General features: G+C 39.7%; 7 non-coding genes and 2 pseudogenes across 7 annotated transcripts; 3 read left to right on the top strand and 6 right to left on the bottom strand.

The window, feature by feature from the left end:
• Positions 1 to 6992: 6992 nt before the first annotated feature.
• LOC135033153 (U5 spliceosomal RNA) lies at positions 6993 to 7108 on the bottom strand. Its single transcript, XR_010228564.1, has one exon. It is a non-coding gene; the product is annotated as a U5 spliceosomal RNA (small nuclear RNA).
• Positions 7109 to 7383: 275 nt separating this feature from the next.
• On the bottom strand, positions 7384 to 7499 carry LOC135033146 (U5 spliceosomal RNA). Its single transcript, XR_010228557.1, has one exon. It is a non-coding gene; the product is annotated as a U5 spliceosomal RNA (small nuclear RNA).
• Positions 7500 to 7773: 274 nt separating this feature from the next.
• On the bottom strand, positions 7774 to 7889 carry LOC135033150 (U5 spliceosomal RNA). The gene has a single exon (XR_010228561.1). It is a non-coding gene; the product is annotated as a U5 spliceosomal RNA (small nuclear RNA).
• A 286-nt stretch (positions 7890 to 8175) lies between these two features.
• On the bottom strand, positions 8176 to 8291 carry LOC135033142 (U5 spliceosomal RNA). Its single transcript, XR_010228553.1, has one exon. It is a non-coding gene; the product is annotated as a U5 spliceosomal RNA (small nuclear RNA).
• A 270-nt stretch (positions 8292 to 8561) lies between these two features.
• LOC135033141 (U5 spliceosomal RNA) lies at positions 8562 to 8677 on the bottom strand. Its single transcript, XR_010228552.1, has one exon. It is a non-coding gene; the product is annotated as a U5 spliceosomal RNA (small nuclear RNA).
• A 144-nt stretch (positions 8678 to 8821) lies between these two features.
• On the top strand, positions 8822 to 8985 carry LOC135032985 (U1 spliceosomal RNA). The gene has a single exon (XR_010228431.1). It is a non-coding gene; the product is annotated as a U1 spliceosomal RNA (small nuclear RNA).
• A 152-nt stretch (positions 8986 to 9137) lies between these two features.
• LOC135033128 (U1 spliceosomal RNA) lies at positions 9138 to 9273 on the top strand (annotated as a pseudogene).
• Positions 9274 to 9971: 698 nt separating this feature from the next.
• On the top strand, positions 9972 to 10135 carry LOC135032992 (U1 spliceosomal RNA). Its single transcript, XR_010228438.1, has one exon. It is a non-coding gene; the product is annotated as a U1 spliceosomal RNA (small nuclear RNA).
• Positions 10136 to 20047: 9912 nt separating this feature from the next.
• On the bottom strand, positions 20048 to 20226 carry LOC135033137 (U1 spliceosomal RNA; annotated as a pseudogene).
• Between the last annotated feature and the right edge of the window lie 570 nt (positions 20227 to 20796).

The following is a 20796-nucleotide window of genomic DNA, read 5'->3' as shown; positions in this document are numbered from 1 at the left end:
GCAAAAGAGAGATATTGGCAAGGAAAAGCTGTATTGTACCTTTGCATTTTTCTCCCAAACGAAAGACACTAGAATGAAAATTTAAAAGCCTCCTGTTAGTGCTTCATCTACACGGTATAGCCCTGAATTTTCCAATGCCTAGCTCTTTGCAAAAGAGAGATATCGGCAAGGAAAAGCTGTATTGTACCTTTGCATTTTTCTCCCAAACGAAAGACACTAGAATGAAAATTTTAAAGCCTCCTGTTAGTGCTTCATCTACACGTTATAGCCCTGAATTTTCCAATGCCTATCTCTTTGCAAAAGAGAGATATCGGCAAGGAAATGCTGTATTGTACCTTTGCATTTTTCTCCCAAACGAAAGACACTAGAATGAAAATTTTAAAGCCTCCTGTTAGTGCTTCATCTACACGTTATAGCCCTGCATTTTCCAATGCCTATCTCTTTGCAAAAGAGAGATATCGGCAAGGAAAAGCTGCATTGTACTTTTGCATTTTTCTCCCAAACGAAAGACACTAGAATGAAAATTTTAAAGCCTCCTGTTAGTGCTTCATCTACACGTTATTGCCCTGAATTTTCCAATGCCTAGCTCTTTGCAAAAGAGAGATATTGGCAAGGAAAAGCTGTATTGTACCTTTGCATTTTTCTCCCAAACGAAAGACACTAGAATGAAAATTTTAAAGCCTCCTGTTAGTGCTTCATCTACACGTTATAGCCCTGAATTTTCCAATGCCTATCTCTTTGCAAAAGAGAGATATCGGCAAGGAAAAACTGTATTGTACCTTTGCATTTTTCTCCCAAACGAAAGACACTAAAATGAAAATTTTAAAGCCTCCTGTTAGTGCTTCATCTACACGTTATAGCCCTGAATTTTCCAATGCCTATCTCTTTGCAAAAGAGAGATATCGGCAAGGAAAAGCTGTATTGTACCTTTGCATTTTTCTCCCAAACGAAGGACACTAGAATGAAAATTTAAAAGCCTCCTGTTAGTGCTTCATCTACACGGTATAGCCCTGAATTTTCCAATGCCTATCTCTTTGCAAAAGAGAGATATCGGCAAGGAAAAGCTGTATTGTACCTTTGCATTTTTCTCCCAAACGAAAGACACTAGAATGAAAATTTTAAAGCCTCCTGTTAGTGCTTCATCTACACGTTATAGCCCTGAATTTTCCAATGCCTAGCTCTTTGCAAAAGAGAGATATTGTGCTTCCTAGCTGTTTTTTATAAAATCACTTAATTAAATCTAACTCTGATTACGTCAGAGAAGGCCAGGTACCCTACACCATAAGAGGGGGTTTGAAATTTTGACTTGTCTACTTAAAGATCACCAAAATCTGATGACAAGGTCAATTACATCCCTGGGTGGGATTGAACCTCCAACCTTTTGGTTAATAGCCCATGTAAGTGCAAGAAATCCTGAAGCACTCACTCATCATGGGGAAAGTACCAATGTGTATCTTGATTATTGACTTTTTAAAGTTTTTCTAGGAAACGTTCTAGATGAATGATTATTAGCCTTTGTCAGTATTGACTTTTGCAAGGTGTCTCTGTGGCGCAATCAGTTAGTGTGTAAGGCTATTAACCAAAAGGTTGGTGGTTCAATCCCACCCAGGGACTTAATTGACCTTGTTATCAGATTTTGGTGATCTTTAAGTAGACAAGTCAAAATTTCAAACCCACTGTTATGGTGTAGGGTACCTGGCCTTCTCTGATGTTTAGATTTGATTCAGTGATTTTATAAAAACAGCTAGGAAGCACAATTTAGCAGTGGGTTGCAGAGAAAAAGAAATATGCTGGCAGAAAAATCCAATTGAGTGATTAAACAGCTCTTCATTTTCTGGCTTTATTTTTATACTAACAAATTTGTTCTCTGAAAAGTGTCCACAAAGCCAAGTCTCTGATTAACACCTTTGTAGGGATGGTTTTTCACCTATTACTAAATTAAACTTGCTTCATTGGAAAGGCAGCAAGATGCATCCTCATTTCAATGTCTACTGAAATAATACAGGTTGACACCAGGAAACATTAACGCCACTGCATCCTTGCTGCTTTCGCATGTGGAAGTCTGTTTAATGTGAAAACAAGGTGATATCTAATTAGCACACAGGTAAGGAATTAAGAAAATCTTTATTTAAGGGTGAAGATGTTTCTCACAAAATCGTTGCCCCAATGCATCATTGAAATTCAAGCTGGAAAGATGATTTTAATATATCACTTGTACATTTTGCATTGCTCTTCTGGTGACAATGTAGTTTGTTTTGTCAATTACCATTTTAATAATCGGGTAAATAAAATTAATTGGATTTTTGAAAGAAAACAATACTGTCAATATACTATTAAAACAAATTAAAATGGTAAAAGTTATTGTACTTTAAGTAAAAATAAAAGAGCAAAAATATCAATCCCAGTTTTTGATTACTTTAATTAACAAAAAAAAATGCACATAGCAGAGGATAGTTTCGATCAATCAACCTCTGGGTTATGGGCCCAGCATGCTTCCATTGCACTACTCTGCTGCTCATGGAAGTGTAAGAGATCCTGAAGACTAAATTGATTAAAGGCCTAAAAGTACTGGACTATAAGGAAAGACTTACTAGGCTGAATATTTATACACTAGAAAAGAGGTGCCTAAGAGGAGATATTATTAATATCTTCAAATATGTAAAGATACATAACAAAGAGTTATCAGAGGAATTATTTATTAAACGAACACGTGGTCACTCGCTGCGACTGGAGGAAAGTTCAGAACGCAATGGAGGAAAGGTTTCTTCACTGTTAGGGCAATCAGGATGTGGAATTCCCTGCCAGGGAAGGTGGTAATGGCGGACTCTGTAATTGGATTTAAAAAAGGAATGGATACATTTCTGAATGAAAAAGCTATCCAAGGTTATAATACTTAAAATATCAACATGGTTAATCCGGGGGTAACATGAGTTATAGTAGCTAACTAGTCATAAAACATTATTCAGCAAGTATGTAGAATCATCACAACTTAAAACAGGTTGAACACGATGGGCAATTTGCCTCTATTCAACCTCAAAAACTATGTTACTATATTACTATGTTATTGTAGTATACAGAACACCACAATGCAATGAGCAGTGATAGTGAGCACTGATGAGGATACTAGAACTGACACTGAGCAGCAAGATGCAGCACTGGACTATTAGTAATGTACTGTAGTATGCTGAGTACCACAATGCAGCACAAGACAATGAGCAGTGATACTGAGCACTGATGAGGATACTACTGAGAACTGACACTGAGCAGGAGAGACACACTACTAGTATTACTGAGCAGCAATAAGTAACCACTGATACTGAGCACTGATATTGAGATTTCCACTGAGAGAACATAGCCACGTCCTCTCCGCTTTCTCTTCAATGCACGAGTAAAAATGGCAGCAACGCGCAGCTCTTTATATGGAATCCGAATCTCGCGAGAATCCGACAGCGGGATGATGACATTTTCCCTTGTTCAGGTTTTCCGAGTCAGGCGGGAACAACCGAGCCTGCCTCGGACCAGTGTAAACAACGTGGAGTTCGTGGGGAATTCGGTTCTCGGAGAACCGAACCCGCTCCTCTCTACCTTATACCCATCAATTTTTTTATTTTCAATCTAAGCCCCTGCAGTTTTCTGTAAGCATCTGCTTCGCTATGATGATCAACAAGTCACAAGGGCAAACACTCAGGGTTTGAGGCGTAGATCTTAGGACCAGCTGCTACAAGCATGGCAGAGGTGTCACTATCACTGGTGACACCCAGAGAGGTGGCGAGGGAGATTGTAATGCAGTGCGCGCAGATAAGCAGCGCAATGGTAAAAAGGAGGCATGGTTTCATAGGTAGGGGCGTGGCCTGGTGGCCTGAATCTACATTTTGTTGCTCCGGGTGTCCCGGGGGTTGGGGGCTGCACCCGGGGACTAGTGTGTGAGCGGTGCTGGCTCCTGCACAGTGACAGGGCATGGCCACCCAGCATGACGCCTCCCTTCTTGACCATGCTGTAATTGCAGTCGCACTGCAGTTCAGCGTGATCATAAAAAATGGTGTAGGCTCCTGCTGGTGCAGACTGTATGTGCGCGCAGGAAGCCGCCACCATTTTTGTGATCACAGCGGCTGAATGTGATGTCATACAGCCGCTGTGACCACGCCCCCTGTGTCTCCTCCGTTGCAGACCCCATTTTGAAGCCTTGCCCCCGCACCGCTCCATCCCTGACTTGGAAATGGAGTGTTGCTGACCCACCTCTCCCCCCCTTCCCCGCCCCGATTGACAGGCAGAGGCGATCACATTCTCTGCGGGGTGCCGCAGAAAATGCAGGCACATGCGTATGCTCTTAGCAATTTTTGCAGTTGGATCGCTTATTGCGATTGCAATCCAACCTGAATCAGGCCCTATTACCTATCACAATGCGCTGCGGGCAGTACAAAATTGGGTTAATATAGGAGAAAAACCCCCAGACCTGTGCTCCTTAACTGTACCTGGTGGCTAGTGGAGCGGCTGCCCAGTAATCAGTGTCCACCGCAGTGCGCACACGGCCCACCCCCTACGGCCTCGCTCCCCTTCATCAGCGGCCTCGTGATCCGGAAGGGTGGTGTGTGTGTGACTGACCTTAGGATGAAACCGGAGCCTCCGCTGCAGTGACCCAGCAACCAGGGCACGGGAGTATACAGCGCCGCTGGGAGTGATGAAGCTGCAGTAAAGATGTCTATTAGACCTAGCCTGCTGCAGCCCTTGTAGATTCTCATAAAACAAGTTCTTCTTTTCTTGTCAAAATTAATAGCTAAGAATAGGCTGCCTGAGGCAGGCCCCTGTTAATTGGCCTGCTACTGAAGGCACCAACTACAAACTGAGCTCCCTGTTCATGGAAGCGGGGTTATAGAGGAGAATGCACTGAGCTTCTTGGGAACAGTCAAAAGCTTTGAGCCGGTTGGTGCCTCAGATCAAGATCCTACTCTACACCCCAATGTGAATCCTTGTGGAGTCCAGTGTACCCCACAGAAGAAATTAATGTGTCACACCCATTGGCAGCAACCTTAGAATAGCTGCTGACGGGCACAATTGAGAAAGGAAGGGGGGGGGGACATTTGAATCCAGCACATAGATGCAATTCAAATATGTAATTTGTACCTTCCTATTTTAAAATATAATGGATGAACCTCACCCTGTGAGAACAATCTTCATGATCAAGAGATCTAATATGTAAAATAAGTATGAGTTGGGATAGGGCTGGGGAGGGTGGCAGCTCGGGCAGCCCCTCCCCCGTCAAGTTAAGGAGATTCAACTGAGGAAGCACAAGGGAACTCTCGTCTGGGGACAACAACTGCAGGGAGACCACATCTTTTCAGATGAACATGGGAGGGCGGAAGGCTGCCTAATACTGAAGCACCATCAAATATCAAACCATATCCAACAACTAGTACAAGCATTCCTGGGGGAAGGTCTGCAGCAGACGGATTTGCATACGGTGATGTCATCCAAGCAGTGGGCCAAAGTTGGCTGGAACCCTCATCTGCATATAAAAAGAGAAAAGGGGCATGCAGGGCATGGCGGCCTTTTGCAGTGCTTGGATGACCCCTAGTTCGCATTAAACACCCCCACCCTCCTTTGGTGTGGGGCTCATGTTGGCCATGCCCCATCCCCTGAAGCATTCATGCTGATTTCTTGCAGCAGCTGGGCACTGTAACAGCTCCAGAGCTGCTCTGTAAGGCAAGTAAAAGGGTGTGGGCCCTGCAGCACCACCTGTAGTTCGCATTGTGCGTTGGAAGGCACAAAGTAAGCAGACGGGAGGAGAAGTCAGGATAGTACACAAGGGCATCCTTTTCTCTTAGTCCGTAGAGGATGCTGGGGTCACATTAAGAACCATGGGGTATAGACGGGATCCGCAAGAGACATGGGCACTTTAAGACTTTCAAAGGGTGTGAACTGGCTCCTCCCTCTATGCCCCTCCTCCAGACTCCAGTTATAGGAACTGTGCCCAGGGAGACGGACATTTCGAGGAAAGGATTTATTGTTAAACTAAGGTGAGCATCTTACCAGCTCACACCTTAAGCATGCCGCAGAACGTGGCATTCAACAGAACACAAGCCAACGGCATGAACAATTGCAGCAAAAAGCTGACCAGAACCGTAACACAACATGTGTATAACCACAAGTAATAACTGCAGACACAGTATGGACTGGGACGGGTGCCCAGCATCCTCTACGTACTAAGAGAAAAGGATTTACCGGTAGGTATTAAAATCCTATTTTCTCATACGACCTAGAGGATGCTGGGGTCACATTAAGAACCATGGGGTTATACCAAAGCTCTTGAACGGGTGGGAGAGTGCGTACGACTCTGCAGCACCGAATGACCCAACTTGAGGTTATCATCAGCCAAGGTATCAAACTTGTAAAACTTAGCAAAAGTGTTTACTAAATAGCTGCTCGGCAAAGTTGCAATGCCGAGACTCCCCGACCAGCTGCCCAGGATGAACCCACCTTTCTAGTAGAATGGGTCTTCACCTAATTCAGTAACGGCAATCCTGCCGTGGAATGAGCATGCTGAATCTTACCACAGATCCAGCGCATAATGGTCTGCATGGAAGCAGGACACTCAATCATGTTGGGAGCATACAGGACAAACAGAGCCTCTGTTTTCCTAATCTGAACCGTTCTGGTGACATAAATTTTCAAAGTTCTGACCACAGCCAGAGACTTTGACTCAACGAAGGTGTCAGTGGCCAAAGGCACCATGTGGAAAGATGAACCACCTTCGGCAGAAATTGTTGACGTGTCCTCAATTCTGCTCTATCTTCATGAAAGATCAAATAAAGGCTCTTGTGATACTGCATGGTTTGTACTGTTTTCCATGTGCTCCCAGATCTTTCAAGCAAGTAGCATGGTCAAGAAAGTTCTGTTTGAAAAGAAACAAACATTTACTGTCATTGTTATGCAAATAAACTTACATTAAAGCTAACAAGAAAGCACACTCGTTCTGTCTTTAAACTGATAAAAGAAACCCCAATAATATGGGGCATGCAAAAATTGAGATAAAACTCAGTTTTGCTCCTCTCCACGGAAATCTTTAATAAAAGGCGAAATATTTGTTAGTTCTGAAGAGAAACCAGAGCATGACCAAGATTCCACCTGTCGCCTGAGTGCCATGCCAGCAGTTCTCATTCAGCTCAAAGTGAGCACCCAATTTGAATGAAAGAAAGCAGATTTCTCACCAGGCTTCCCCTTGCTATAAACATGGTTTGTACTCTTTTCCATGTGCTCCCAGATCTTTCAAACAATTAGTGTGGTCAAGAAAGTTCTGTTTGAAAAGAAACAAACATTTACTGTCATTTCTATGCAAATGAGCTTACATTAAAGCACACTCGTTCTATCTTTAAACCAATAAAATAAAACCCCAATAAGATGGGGCATGCAAAAATTGAGATAAAACTCAGTTTTGCTCCTCTCCACGGAAATCTTTAGTAAAAGGCGAAAGATTTGTTCGTTCTGAAGAGAAACCACAGCATGACCAAGATTCTACCTGTCGCCTGAGTGCCATGCCAGCAGTCCTCATTCAGCTCAAAGTGAGCACCCAATTTGAAAGAAAGAAAGCAGATTTCTCACCAGGCTTCCCCTTGCTATAAACATGGTTTGTACTCTTTTCCATGTGCTCCCAGATCTTTCAAGCAATTAGTATAGTCAAGAAAGTTCTGTTTGAAAAGAAACAAACATTTACTGTCATTTCTACGCAAATGAGCTTACATTAAAGCACACTCGTTCTATCTTTAAACTGATAAAAGAAACCCCAATAAGACGGGGCATGCAAAAATTGAGATAAAACTCAGTTTTGCTCCTCTCCATGGAAATCTTTAGTAAAAGGCGAAAGATTTGTTCGTTCTGAAGAGAAACCAGAGCATGACCAAGATTCCACCTGTCGCCTGAGTGCCGTGCCAGCAGTCCTCATTCAGCTCAAAGTGAGCACCCAATTTGAAAGAAAGAAAGCAGATTTCTCACCAGGCTTCCCCTTGCTATAAGCATGGTTTGTACTCTTTTCCATGTGCTCCCAGATCTTTCAAGCAATTAGTATGGTCAAGAAAGTTCTGCTTGAAAAGAAACAGACATTTATTGTCATTGTTATGCAAATAAACTTACATTAAAGCTAACAAGAAAGCAAACTCGTTCTGTCTTTAATCCGATAAAAGAAACCCCAATAATATCGGGCATGCAAAAATTGAGATAAAACTCAGTTTTGCTCCTCTCCACGGAAATCTTTAGTAAAAGGCGAAAGATTTGTTCGTTCTGAAGAGAAACCAGAGCATGACCAAGATTCCACCTGTCGCCTGAGTGCCGTGCCAGCAGTCCTTATTCAGATCAAAGTGAGCGCCCAATTTGAAAGAAAGCAGATTTCTCACCTGTCTTCTCCTTGCTATAAGCATGGTTTGTACTGTATTCCATGTGCTCCCAGATCTTTCAAGCAAGTAGCATGGTCAAGAAAGTTCTGTTTGAAAAGAAACAAACATTTACTGTCATTTCTATGCAAATGAGCTTACATTAAAGCACACTCATTCTATCTTTAAACCGATAAAAGAAACCCCAAAAAGATGGGGCATGCAAAAATTGAGATAAAACTCGGTTTTGCTCCTCTCCACGGAAATCTTTAGTAAAAGGCGAAAGATTTGTTCGTTCTGAAGAGAAACCAGAGCATGACCAAGATTTTTATCTGAAAATATGTGTTCTCCCTGCAGTTGTTGTCCCCAGATGAGAGTTCCCTTGTGCTGCCTCAGTTGAATCTCCTTTACTTGACAGAGATGTGCCTGAGCAGCGGCCCTCCCCAGCCCTATCCCAAATCATACTTATTTTGCATAGGCGATACCATGGTCATGAAGATTGTTCTCCCAGGGTGAGGTTCATTCATTGCATTCTGGGTATGCTGACCCCTGTGATTTCCCCAAATGTGGGAAACTCGACTGCATTATTTGTGGTAGTGGGGGACTGTGTTTGTGCTTTCCTCTGGTCAGCTCTGGTAAAAATCAGATTTCTTTATCTCAGATCTTCCTCTAGCCTTGTTCTTCTTTCGAGAGTTCCCTTGTGCTGCCTCAGTTGGATCTCTTTCACTTGACAGGGGGGTGCCCGAGCAGCGACCCTCCCCAGCTCTAGCCCAACTCCTACTTACCTGCCAGGTGAGATACTATGATCATGAAGGTGCTTCTCCCAGGGCAAGGCTCACCCATTGCACTCTAGTTGTGCTGCCCCTGTGATTTCCCCAAATGTGGGAAACTTGACTGCATAATTTGTGTTTCCCTTCGTCGGCTCTCGTATAATTCAGATCTCTTTGTCTCAGGTCTCTCTCCAGCCTAGTTTGCTGTCTGTTTCCACTTCTCTTTTCTTGAGCCGCTCCCTTCTATGCCCTTGCGCACTATCCTGACTTCTCCCGTCTGCTTACTTCGTGCCTTCCAACGCACAATGCAAACTACAGGTAGTGCTGCAGGGCCCACACCCTTTTACTTGCCTTACAGAGCAGCTCTGGAGCAGTTACAGTGCCCAGCTGCTGCAAGAAATCAGCTTGAATGCTTCAGGGGCTGGGGCATAGCCAACATGAGCCCCACACCGAAGGAGGGTGGAGGTGTGTAATGCGAACTAGGGGTCATCCAAGCGCCGCAAAAGGCCGCCATGCCCTGCACGCCCCTTTTCTCTTTTCATATGCAGACGAGGGTTGAAGCCAACTTTGACCCACTGCTTGGATGGCATCACCATATGCAAATCCATCTGCTGCAGGCCTTCCCCCAGGAATGCTTGCACTAGTTGTTGCATTTGGTTTGTTGTTTGGGGGTGCTTCAGTATTAGGCAGCCTTCTGCCCTCCCATGTTCATCTGAAAATATGTGTTCTCCCTGCAGTTGTTGTCCCCAGATGAGAGTTCCCTTGTGCTGCCTCAGTTGAATCTCCTTTACTTGACAGAGATGTGCCTGAGCAGCGGCCCTCCCCAGCCCTATCCCAAATCATACTTATTTTGCATAGGAGAGACCATGGTCTTGAAGATTGTTCTCCCAGGGTGAGGTTCATTCATTGCATTCTGGGTATGCTGACCCATGTGATTTCCCCAAATGTGGGAAACTCAACTGCATTATTTGTGGTAGTGGGGGACTGTGTTTGTGCTTTCCTCTGGTCAGCTCTAGTAAAAGTCAGATTTCTTTGTTTCAGTTCTTCCTCTAGCCTTGTTCTTCTTTCGAGAGTTCCCTTGTGCTGCCTCAGTGTGTATGGTTATTAATCAAAAGGTTGGTGGTTCAATCCCACTAAGGGACGTAATTGACCTTGTTATCAGATTTTGGTGATATTTAAGTAGACAAGTCAAAATTTCAAACCCCCTGTTATGGTGTAGGGTACCTGGCCTTCTCTGATGTAATCAGAGTTAGATTTGATTCAGTGATTTTATAAAAACAGCTAGGAAGCACAATTTAGCAGTGGGTTGCAGAGAAAAAGAAATATGCTGGCAAAAAAATCCAATTGAGTGATTAAACAGCTCTTCATTTTCTGGCTTTATTTTTATGCTAACAAATTTGTTCTCTGAAAAGTGTCCACAAAGCCAAGTCTCTGATTAACACCTTTGTAGGGATGGTTTTTCACCTATTACTAAATTAAACTTGCTTCATTGGAAAGGCAGCAAGATGCATCCTCATTTCAATGTCTACTGAAATAATACAGGTTGACACCAGGAAACATTAACGCCACTGCATCCTTGCTGCTTTCGCATGTGGAAGTCTGTTTAATGTGAAAACAAGGTGATATCTAATTAGCACACAGGTAAGGAATTAAGAAAATCTTTATTTAAGGGTGAAGGTGTTTCTCACAAAATCGTTGCCCCAATGCATCATTGAAATTCAAGCTGGAAAGATGATTTTAATATATCACTTGTACATTTTGTATTGCTCTTCTGGTGACAATGTAGTTTGTTTTTGTCAATTACCATTTTAATAATAGGGTAAAGAAAATTAAGTGGATTTTTGAAAGAAAACAATACTGTCAATATACTATTAAAACAAATTAAAATGGTAAAAGTTAGTGTACTTTAAGTAAAAATAAAAGAGCAAAAATATCAATCCCAGTTTTGGATTACTTTAATTAACAAAAAAAATGCATATAGCAGAGGATAGTTTCAATCTGCCTACCTCTGGGTTATGGGCCCAGCATTTTTCCATTGCAGTACTCTGCTGCACATGTAAGTGCAAGAGATCCTGAAGCACTCACTCATCATGGGAAAGTACCAATGTGTTTCTTCGTTGGTTGATGGAAGAAACATCTTACAAAAACTCTCCAGATTATTGACTTTTTAAAGTTTTTCTAGGAAACGTTCTAGATGAATGCTTATTAGCCTTTGTCAGTACGTACGTTTGTAAAGTGTCTCTGTGGCGCAATCTGTTAGTGTGTTTGGTTATTAATCAAAGGGTTGGTGGTTCAATCCCACCCAGGGATGTAATTGACCTTGTTATCAGATTTTGGTGATCTTTAAGTAGACAAGTCAAAATTTCAAACCCCCTTCTTATGGTGTAGGGTACCTGGCCTTCTCTGATGTAATCAGAGTTAGATTTGATTAAGTGATTTTATAAAAAAAACAGCTAGGAAGCACAATTTAGCAGTGGGTTGCAGAGAAAAAGAAAAATGCTGGCAGAAAAATCCAATTGAGTGATTAAACAGCTCTTCATTTTCTGGCTTTATTTTTATGATTACAAATTTGTTCTCTGAAAAGTGTCCACAAAGCCAAGTATCTGATTAACATCTTTGTAGGGATGGTTTTTCACCTATTACTAAATTAAACTTGCTTCATTGGAAAGGCAGCAAGATGCATCCTCATTTCAATATCTACGGAAATAATACAGGTTGACACCAGGAAACATTAACGCCACTGCATCTTTGCTGTTTTCTCATGTGGAAGTCTGTTTAATGTGAAAACAAGGTGATATCTAATTAGCACACAGGTAAGGAATTAAGAACATCTTTATTTAAGGGTGAAGATGTTTCTCACAAAATCGTTGCCCCAATGCATCATTGAAATTCAAGCTGGAAAGATGATTTTAATATATCACTTGTACATTTTGTATTGCTCTTCTGGTGACAATGTAGTTTGTTTTTGTCAATTACCATTTTAATAATCGGGTAAAGAAAATTAATAGGATTTTTGAAAGAAAACAATACTATTAAAACAAATTAAAATGGTAAAAGTTATTGTACTTTAAGTAAAAATAAAAGAGCAAAAATATCAATCCCAGTTTTGGATTACTTTAATTAACAAAAAAAATGCATATAGCAGAGGATAGTTTCAATCTGCCTACCTCTGGGTTATGGACCCAGCATGCTTCCATTACAGTACTCTGCTGCACATGTAAGTGCAAGAGATCCTGAAGCACTCACTCATCATGGGAAAGTACCAATGTGTTTCTTCATTGGTTGATGGAAGAAACATCTTACAAAAACTCTCCACATTATTGACTTTTTAAAATGTTTCTAGGAATCATTCTAGATGAATGCTTATTAGCCTTTGTCAGTAAGTACTTTTGCAAAGTGTCGCTGTGGCGCAATCAGTTAGTGTGTAAGGCTATTAACCAAAAGGTTGGTGGTTCAATCCCACCCAGGGACTTAATTGACCTTGTTATCAGATTTTGGTGATCTTTAAGTAGACAAGTCAAAATTTCAAACCCACTGTTATGGTGTAGGGTACCTGGCCTTCTCTGATGTTTAGATTTGATTCAGTGATTTTATAAAAACAGCTAGGAAGCACAATTTAGCAGTGGGTTGCAGAGAAAAAGAAATATGCTGGCAGAAAAATCCAATTGAGTGATTAAACAGCTCTTCATTTTCTGGCTTTATTTTTATACTAACAAATTTGTTCTCTGAAAAGTGTCCACAAAGCCAAGTCTCTGATTAACACCTTTGTAGGGATGGTTTTTCACCTATTACTAAATTAAACTTGCTTCATTGGAAAGGCAGCAAGATGCATCCTCATTTCAATGTCTACTGAAATAATACCGGTTGACACCAGGAAACATTAACGCCACTGCATCCTTGCTGCTTTCGCATGTGGAAGTCTGTTTAATGTGAAAACAAGGTGATATCTAATTAGCACACAGGTAAGGAATTAAGAAAATCTTTATTTAAGGGTGAAGATGTTTCTCACAAAATCGTTGCCCCAATGCATCATTGAAATTCAAGCTGGAAAGATGATTTTAATATATCACTTGTACATTTTGTATTGCTCTTCTGGTGACAATGTAGTTTGTTTTTGTCAATTACCATTTTAATAATCGGGTAAAGAAAATTAATTGGATTTTTGAAAGAAAACAATACTGTCAATATACTATTAAAACAAATTAAAATGGTAAAAGTTATTGTACTTTAAGTAAAAATAAAAGAGCAAAAATATCAATCCCAGTTTTGGATTACTTTAATTAACAAAAAAAAATGCATATAGCAGAGGATAGTTTCAATCTGCCTACCTCTGGGTTATGGACCCAGCATGCTTCCATTACAGTACTCTGTTGCACATGTAAGTGCAAGAGGTCCTGAAGCACTCACTTATCATGGGAAAGTACCAATGTGTTTCTTCATTGGTTGATGGAAGAAACATCTTACAAAAACTCTCCACATTATTGACTTTTTAAAATGTTTCTAGGAATCGTTCTAGATGAATGCTTATTAGCCTTTGTCAGTATGTTCTTTTGCAAAGTGTTGTTTTGGCGCAATCAGTTAGTGTGTAAGGCTATTAACCAAAAGGTTGGTGGTTCAATCCCACCCAGGGACTTAATTGACCTTGTTATCAGATTTTGGTGATCTTTAAGTAGACAAGTCAAAATTTCAAACCCCCTGTTATGGTGTAGGGTACCTGGCCTTCTCTAATGTAATCAGAGTTAGATTTGATTCAGTGATTTTATAAAAACAGCTAGGAAGAACAATTTAGCAGTGGGTTGCAGAGAAAAAGAAATATGCTGGCAGAAAAATCCAATTGAGTGATTAAACAGCTCTTCATTTTCTGGCTTTATTTTTATACTAACAAATTTGTTCTCTGAAAAGTGTCCACAAAGACAAGTCTCTGATTAACACCTTTGTAGGGATGGTTTTTCACCTATTACTAAATTAAACTTGCTTCATTGGAAAGGCAGCAAGATGCATCTTCATTTCAATGTCTACTGAAATAATACAGGTTGACACCAGGAAACATTAACGCCACTGCATCCTTGCTGCTTTCGCATGTGGAAGTCTGTTTAATGTGAAAACAAGGTGATATCTAATTAGCACACAGGTAAGGAATTAAGAAAATCTTTATTTAAGGGTGAAGATGTTTCTCACAAAATCGTTGCCCCAATACATCATTGAAATTCAAGCTGGAAAGATGATTTTAATATATCACTTGTACATTTTGTATTGCTCTTCTGGTGACAATGTAGTTTGTTTTTGTCAATTACCATTTTAATAATCGGGTAAAGAAAATTAAGTGGATTTTTGAAAGAAAACAATACTGTCAATATACTATTAAAACAAATTAAAATGGTAAAAGTTATTGTACTTTAAGTAAAAATAAAAGAGCAAAAATATCAATCCCAGTTTTGGATTACTTTAATTAACAAAAAAAAATGCATATAGCAGAGGATAGTTTCAATTTGCCTACCTCTGGGTTATGGACCCAGCATGCTTCCATTACAGTACTCTGCTGCACATGTAAGTGCAAGAGGTCCTGAAGCACTCACTTATCATGGGAAAGTACCAATGTGTTTCTTCATTGGTTGATGGAAGAAACATCTTACAAAAACTCTCCACATTATTGACTTTTTAAAATGTTTCTAGGAATCGTTCTAGATGAATGCTTATTAGCCTTTGTCAGTATGTACTTTTGCTAAGTGTAGCTGTGGCGCAATCAGTTAGTGTGTAAGGCTATTAACCAAAAGGTTGGTTGTTCAATCCCACCCAGGGATTTAATTGACCTTGTTATCAGATTTTGGTGATCTTTAAGTAGACAAGTCAAAATTTCAAACCCCCTGTTATGGTGTAGGGTACCTGGCCTTCTCTGATGTAATCAGAGTTAGATTTGATTCAGTGATTTTATAAAAACAGCTAGGAAGCACAATTTGGCAGTGGGTTGCAGAGAAAAAGAAATATGCTGGCACAAAAATCCAATTGAGTGTTTAAACAGCTCTTCATTTTCTGGCTTTATTTTTATGCTAACTAATTTGTTCTCTGAAAAGTGTCCACAAAGCCAAGTATCTGATTAACATATTTGTAGGGATGGTTTTTCACCTATTACTAAATTAAACTTGCTTCATTGGAAAGGCAGCAAGATGTATCCTCATTTCAATATCTACTGAAATAATACAGGTTGACACCAGGAAACATTAACGCCACTGCATCCTTGCTGCTTTCTCATGTGGAAGTCTGTTTAATGTGAAAACAAGGTGATATCTAATTAGCACACAGGTAAGGAATTAAGAAAATCTTTATTTAAGGGTGAAGATGTTTCTCACAAAATCGTTGCCCCAATGCATCATTGAAATTCAAGCTGGAAAGATGATTTTAATATATCACTTGTACATTTTGTATTGCTCTTATGGTGACAATGTAGTTTGTTTTTGTCAATTACCATTTTAATAATAGGGTAAAGAAAATTAAGTGGATTTTTGAAAGAAAACAATACTGTCAATATACTATTAAAACAAATTAAAATGGTAAAAGTTATTGTACTTTAAGTAAAAATAAAAGCGAAAATATCAATCCCAGTTTTGGATTACTTTAATGAACAAAAAAAAAAATTCATATAGCAAAGGATAGTTTCAATCTGCCTACCTCTGGGTTATGGGCCCAGCATGCTTCCATTGCAGTACTCTGCTGCACATGTAAGTGCAAGAGATCCTGAAGCACTCACTCATCATGCGAAAGTACTAATGTGTTTCTTCATTGGTTGCTGGAAGAAACATCTTACAAAAACTCTCCAGATTATTGACTTTTTAAAGTTTTTCTAGGAAACGTTCTAGATGAATGCTTATTAGTCTTTGTCAGTATGTGCTTTTTGCAAAGTGTCGCTGTGGCGCAATCAGTTAGTGTGTATGGTTATTAACCAAAAGGTTGGTGGTTCAATCCCACCCTGGGACGTAATTGACCTTGTTATCAGATTTTGGTGATCTTTAAGTAGACAAGTCAAAATTTCAAACCCCCTGTTATGGTGTAGGGTACCTGGCCTTCTCTGATGTAATCAGAGTTAGATTTGATTCAGTGATTTTATAAAAACAGCTAGGAAGCACAATTTAGCAGTGGGTTGCAGAGAAAAAGAAATATGCTGGCAAAAAAATCCAATTGAGTGATTAAACAGCTCTTCATTTTCTGGCTTTATTTTTATGCTAACAAATTTGTTCTCTGAAAAGTGTCCACAAAGCCAAGTCTCTGATTAACACCTTTGTAGGGATGGTTTTTCACCTATTACTAAATTAAACTTGCTTCATTGGAAAGGCAGCAAGATGCATCCTCATTTCAATGTCTACTGAAATAATACAGGTTGACACCAGGAAACATTAACGCCACTGCATCCTTGCTGCTTTCGCATGTGGAAGTCTGTTTAATGTGAAAACAAGGTGATATCTAATTAGCACACAGGTAAGGAATTAAGAAAATCTTTATTTAAGGGTGAAGGTGTTTCTCACAAAATCGTTGCCCCAATGCATCATTGAAATTCAAGCTGGAAAGATGATTTTAATATATCACTTGTACATTTTGTATTGCTCTTCTGGTGACAATGTAGTTTGTTTTTGTCAATTACCATTTTAATAATAGGGTAAAGAAAATTAAGTGGATTTTTGAAAGAAAACAATACTGTCAATATACTATTAAAACAAATTAAAATGGTAAAAGTTATTGTACTTTAAGTAAAAATAAAAGAGCAAAAATATCAATCCCAGTTTTGGATTACTTTAATTAACAAAAAAAATGCATATAGCAGAGGATAGTTTCAATCTGCCTACCTCTGGGTTATGGGCCCAGCATTTTTCCATTGCAGTACTCTGCTGCACATGTAAGTGCAAGAGATCCTGAAGCACTCACTCATCATGGGAAAGTACCAATGTGTTTCTTCGTTGGTTGATGGAAGAAACATCTTACAAAAACTCTCCAGATTATTGACTTTTTAAAGTTTTTCTAGGAAACGTTCTAGATGAATGCTTATTAGCCTTTGTCAGTATGTACGTTTGTAAAGTGTCTCTGTGGCGCAATCTGTTAGTGTGTTTGGTTATTAATCAAAGGGTTGGTGGTTCAATCCCACCCAGGGATGTAATTGACCTTGTTATCAGATTTTGGTGATCTTTAAGTAGACAAGTCAAAATTTCAAACCCCCTTCTTATGGTGTAGGGTACCTGGCCTACTCTGATGTAATCAGAGTTAGATTTGAATCAGTGATTTTATAAAAAAAACAGCTAGGAAGCACAATTTAGCAGTGGGTTGCAGAGAAAAAGAAATATGCTGGCAGAAAAATCCAATTGAGTGATTAAACAGCTCTTCATTTTCTGGCTTTATTTTTATGCTAACGAATTTGTTCTCTGAAAAGTGTCCACAAAGCCAAGTATCTGATTAACATATTTGTAGGGATGGTTTTTCACCTATTACTAAATTAAACTTGCTTCATTGGAAAGGCAGCAAGATGCATCCTCATTTCAATATCTACTGAAATAATACAGGTTGACACCAGGAAACATTAACGCCACTGCATCCTTGCTGCTTTCTCATGTGGAAGTCTGTTTAATGTGAAAACAAGGTGATATCTAATTAGCACACAGGTAAGGAATTAAGAAAATCTTTATTTAAGGGTGAAGATGTTTCTCACAAAATCGTTGCCCCAATGCATCATTGAAATTCAAGCTGGAAAGATGATTTTAATATATCACTTGTACATTTTGTATTGCTCTTCTGGTGACAATGTAGTTTGTTTTTGTCAATTACCATTTTAATAATCGGATAAAGAAAATTAATTGGATTTTTGAAAGAAAACAATACTGTCAATATACTATTAAAACAAATTAAAATGGTAAAAGTTATTGTACTTTAAGTAAAAATAAAAGCTAAAATATCAATCCCAGTTTTGGATTACTTTAATGAACAAAAAAAAAATGCATATAGCAAAGGATAGTTTCAATCTGCCTACCTCTGGGTTATGGGCCCAGCATGCTTCCATTGCAGTACTCTGCTGCACATGTAAGTGCAAGAGATCCTGAAGCACTCACTCATCATGCGAAAGTACTAATGTGTTTCTTTATTGGTTGCTGGTGAAACATCTTACAAAAACTCTCCAGATTATTGACTTTTTAAAGTTTTTCTAGGAAACGTTCTAGATGAATGCTTATTAGTCTTTGTCAGTATGTGCTTTTTGCAAAGTGTCTCTGTGGCGCAATCGGTTAGTGTGTTCAGCTATTTATCAAAAGGTTGGTGGTTCAATCCCACCCAGGGACGTAATTGACCTTGTGATCACATTTTGGTGATATTTAAGTAGACAAGTCAAAATTGCAAACCCCCTCTTATGGTATAGGGTACCTGGCCTTCTCTGATGTAATCAGAGTTAGATTTGATTAAGTGATTTTATAAAAAAACAGCTAGGAAGCACAATTTAGCAGTGGGTTGCAGAGAAAAAGAAAAATGCTGGCAGAAAAATCCAATTGAGTGATTAAACAGCTCTTCATTTTCTGGCTTTATTTTTATGATTACAAATTTGTTCTCTGAAAAGTGTCCACAAAGCCAAGTATCTGATTAACATCTTTGTAGGGATGGTTTTTCACCTATTACTAAATTAAACTTGCTTCATTGGAAAGGCAGCAAGATGCATCCTCATTTCAATATCTACGGAAATAATACAGGTTGACACCAGGAAACATTAACGCCACTGCATCTTTGCTGTTTTCTCATGTGGAAGTCTGTTTAATGTGAAAACAAGGTGATATCTAATTAGCACACAGGTAAGGAATTAAGAAAATCTTTATTTAAGGGTGAAGATGTTTCTCACAAAATCGTTGCCCCAATGCATCATTGAAATTCAAGCTGGAAAGATGATTTTAATATATCACTTGTACATTTTGTATTGCTCTTCTGGTGACAATGTAGTTTGTTTTTGTCAATTACCATTTTAATAATCGGGTAAAGAAAATTAATTGGATTTTTGAAAGAAAACAATACTGTCAATATACTATTAAAACAAATTAAAATGGTAAAAGTTATTGTACTTTAAGTAAAAATAAAAGAGCAAAAATATCAATCCCAGTTTTGGATTACTTTAATTAACAAAAAAAAAATGCATATAGCAGAGGATAGTTTCAATATGCCTACCTCTGGGTTATGGACCCAGCATGCTTCCATTACAGTACTCTGCTGCACATGTAAGTGCAAAAGATCCTGAAGCACTCACTCATCATGGGAAAGTACCAATGTGTTTCTTCATTGGTTGATGGAAGAAACATCTTACAAAAACTCTCCACATTATTGACTTTTTAAAATGTTTCTAGGAATCGTTCTAGATGAATGCTTATTAGCCTTTGTCAGTATGTACTTTTGCAAAGTGTCGCTGTGGCGCAATCAGTTAGTGTGTAAGGCTATTAACCAAAAGGTTGGTGGTTCAATCCCACCCAGGGACTTAATTGACCTTGTTATCAGATTTTGGTGATCTTTAAGTAGACAAGTCAAAATTTCAAACCCCCTGTTATGGTGTAGGGTACCTGGCCTTCTCTGATGTAATCAGAGTTAGATTTGATTCAGTGATTTTATAAAAACAGCTAGGAAGCACAATTTAGCAGTGGGTTGCAGAGAAAAAGAAATATGCTGGCAGAAAAATCCAATTGAGTGATTAAACAGCTCTTCATTTTCTGGCTTTATTTTTATGCTAACAAATTTGTGCTCTGAAAAGTGTCCACAAAGCCAAGTATCTGATTAACACCTTTGTAGGGATGGTTTTTCACCTATTATTAAATTAAACTTGCTTCATTGGAAAGGCAGCAAGTGATGTCATCCAAGCATTGGGTCAAAGTTGGCTTCAAACCTCGTCTGCTTATGAAAAGAGAAAAGGGGTATGCAGGGCATGGCGGCCTTTTGCGGTGCTTGGATGACCCCTAGTTCGCATTAAATAATGCAGTCGAGTTTCCCACATTTGGGGAAATCACAGAGGTCAGCATACCCAGAATGCAATGAATGAACCGCACCCTGGGAGAACAGTCTTCATGACCATGGTATCTCCTATGCAAAATAAGTATGATTTGGGATAGGGCTGGGGAGGGCCGCTGCTCAGGCACATCTCTGTCAAGTAAAGGAGATTCAACTGAGGCAGCACAAGGGAACTCTCATCTGGGGACAACAACTGCAGGGAGAACACATATTTTCAGATGAACATGGGAGGGCAGAAGGCTGCCTAATACTGAAGCACCCCCAAACAACAAACCAAATGCAACAACTAGTGCAAGCATTCCTGGGGGAAGGCCTGCAGCAGATGGATTTGCATATGGCGATGTCATCCAAGCAGTGGGTCAAAGTTGGCTTCAACCCTCGTCTGCATATGAAAAGAGAAAAGGGGTGTGCAGGGCATGGCGGCCTTTTGCGGCACTTGGATGACCCCTAGTTCGCATTAAACACCTCCACCCTCCGTCGGTGTGGGGCTCATGTTGGCTATGCCCCAGCCCCTGAAGGATTCAAGCTGATTTCTTGCAGCAGCTGGGCACTGTAACAGCTCCAGAGCTGCTCTGTAAGGCAAGTAAAAGGGTGTGGGCCCTGCAGCAATACCTGTAGTTCGCATTGTGCGAGACCCCTAGTTCGCATTAAACACCCCC

The sequence above is a fragment of the Pseudophryne corroboree genome, unplaced genomic scaffold (genome assembly GCF_028390025.1).
Source record: "Pseudophryne corroboree isolate aPseCor3 unplaced genomic scaffold, aPseCor3.hap2 scaffold_567, whole genome shotgun sequence".
Lineage (NCBI taxonomy): Eukaryota > Metazoa > Chordata > Amphibia > Anura > Myobatrachidae > Pseudophryne > Pseudophryne corroboree.
This window is presented reverse-complemented; position numbering and strand designations above follow the sequence as displayed.